The sequence below is a fragment of the Neoarius graeffei genome, chromosome 10 (genome assembly GCF_027579695.1).
Source record: "Neoarius graeffei isolate fNeoGra1 chromosome 10, fNeoGra1.pri, whole genome shotgun sequence".
In the NCBI taxonomy this organism is placed as follows: Eukaryota; Metazoa; Chordata; class Actinopteri; order Siluriformes; family Ariidae; genus Neoarius; species Neoarius graeffei.
This window is the reverse complement of record NC_083578.1, coordinates 89,681,187-89,684,086: the sequence shown is the minus strand read 5'-3', so window position 1 is coordinate 89,684,086 and position 2,900 is coordinate 89,681,187.

The window sequence follows — 2,900 nt, the reverse complement described above, 5'->3', positions numbered from 1 at the left end:
CTGTGTTGCCAGATACTGCTGACGTTTTCCAGCCGAACATATGTTCAAAACCTGCCAAAATGCACTTAAAACCACCCAATCTGGCAACACTGCCTCAGAGCTGTGAGGTGGCAAAGCTGCTCGAGAATGTCCTTCAAAAGTCCTTCAGGAGTGAATAATGGTGTGTGGAAGAGCAGTGTGTTCTCTGACAGGTCTCCATTTCTGCTGGAGGGAGAACACAGCAGCACTCTCGGCTCCCAGTGGAGACTAGATTAGTGTGTGTGTGTCTGTGAGAGAGAGAGAGAGAGAGAGAGAGAGCAGCGTTGACTTCCTGCCCACAGTGACTTATCAATGCTGAATAACTTTCCCATGATTCAGTGCTCTCATCACAGTCACACATCTGATCCTGAGGAAAAAAAATAAAAAGAACACAAGCACGAGGTGATGTGGAGGGTATTTATAGCACACACACACACACACACACACACACACTTGTTTAATAATGAGTTGTGTGCAGTTTTATGAACCTGATCAATCTGTGACTGTAAATAAACTACTTGACTTCACACTCTGCTCTCTGCTGCCCTCTACAGGCCCAACAGGGAGCGCTCTGAGGAGTGACATTAAGGCCAATTTATGCTGACAACGCAGTCCTCGCAGATGGCGTCGTAGATGGCGTCGTAGATGGCGTCTGCGAAGCCCCCCCCCCCTTCGCAGACGCTCTGCGTGCACCTCCCAAAAATTGTGACCACCGCAGACAGCCTCGCAGACAGCGTCGCAGACAAGAGGGCTCTGATTGGTCCACTCTACATCTGCTGTACACGCACTTCCGCTTCCCTACTTTCTCGGTTTGGTTTGTTTTCACGACCGCCATTTTTAAAAACACGAGCGAAGATGGAGCAGCACGAAGAGCGGTTGATCGAGGAAGTGAGGAAGTACGTACATCTATACGATTCCAGTTCTAGTCATTATAAGTAACCGGAGGATAAACACTCCACTAACCACACCCACAAACTACTCCTAGCGATTTCGCAACTTCGCGCCCCCTTACGTTGTGGCGGTGAATAACATCGCGCACGCCTATTACTCCCCCCTCAACGATAAATTACAACTGTCTGCGAAAAGCTATCTGCGAAAGCCTTGTCACAAGAGCAGGCAGAGGCCTTTACACAACTCTACAGAATATTTATTTATTAATTTATTTATTTATTTATTGTCGGTTAAACAAATCAGTGTCGGAGTTGCATAGCGATAAATAGCGTTCGTGTAGTTGTATAAGAACAGAATAAAACAGAATGGAACAGTGTATGATATAAGAGAACAGTATAAGAACAAAACAAGAACAGGAAAAATAGAATACAACAGTATAGACAAGAACAGTATAGAATCTCATCTCATTATCTGTAGCTGCTTTATCCTGTTCTACAGGGTCGCAGGCAAGCTGGAGCCTATCCCAGCTGACTACGGGCGAAAGGCGGGGTTCACCCTGGACAAGTCGCCAAGTCATCACAGGGCTGACACATAGACACAGACAACCATTCACACTCACATTCACACCTACGCTCAATTTAGAGTCACCAGTTAACCTAACCTGCATGTCTTTGGACTGTGGGGGAAACCGGAGCACCCGGAGGAAACCCACGCGGACACGGGGAGAACATGCAAACTCCACACAGAAAGGCCCTCGCCGGCCACGAGGCTCGTACCCAGACCTTCTTGCTGTGAGGCAACAGCGCTAACTACTACACCACCGTGCCGCCCCCAGTATAGAATATAATAGAATTAATCAAAAATCAACAAAGAATGGCGTTCTATAGAATAGAACAGATTCTGTGTAAAATAAACTTCTGTAGAATGGAATGAAACAGAATAGGAGGAGAATATGATAGAGTTCAATAGAATGGAACAGAATAAAGTTTGATAGAATACAACAGGATAGGTGTGGTCTCCTACACAGGGCTCTATAGAATCTGTATCAAATAAAGTTATATAAAATAGAACAGAATAGGGGGAGTACAGAACAGAGCTCTGTGGAATAGAATAGAATTCTATAGAATAGAATTCTGTAAAATAGAATAACAGAAGAGGGGTGGTATCGAATAGAATTCTACAGAATAGAATCTGTATCCAAATAAAGTTCTGTAGAATAGAACAGAATGGGGGGGTACAGAACAGAGCTCTGTGGAATAGAATAGAATTCTGTAGAGTACAACAGAACAAAGCAGAATAGGATCATATAGAATAAAGTGCTTTTAAAACAGAATGGAGGTGGTACTGAATAGAGTTCTCTAAAATAGGATAGAAAGAAACAGAATAGAACTGTGTTGAATTAAGTTCTGTAGAATAGAACAGAACTGAATAGAAGCAATAGAGATGTATATCGAATAGAATAGAAGCATGTTGAATAAAATGTTATAGAATAGAATAAAGTTGAATAAAGTGCTGTAAAATAGAACAACGGGATAAGGGTGGTCTGTAGAATAGAATAGAAACGAATAGAATCATGTTGAATAAATTCCTGCAAAATGGAACAGAGCAGAATAGGAAAGAGTTCTGTCGAATAAAACAGAATAGAGTTGTGTTGAATTAAGCTCTGTAGAGTAGAACAGAGCAGAACAGGGACGGTGGAGAATAGAGTTCTGTCGAGTACAATAGAATTTTAATCAAAGCAACAGTTAACCGTTGTTTATACTCATTATAGTGAGTTTAATGTGTTTATTTTTTAGTTTAAATAATTTATCTTTGCCGAAATATATTCAAAGAAAAAAGTTTGGTATTATTATTATTATTATTATTATTATTATAACTGAAAAAGAGCGAAACCTGCACGCGGCTGCAGTGTCGGGGATTAAAACTTGCGCTGCTTCTCCGCGCCGCTAGGTGGCAGTAATGTCCCGCCGGTTCCGTGGATAAACGCCACA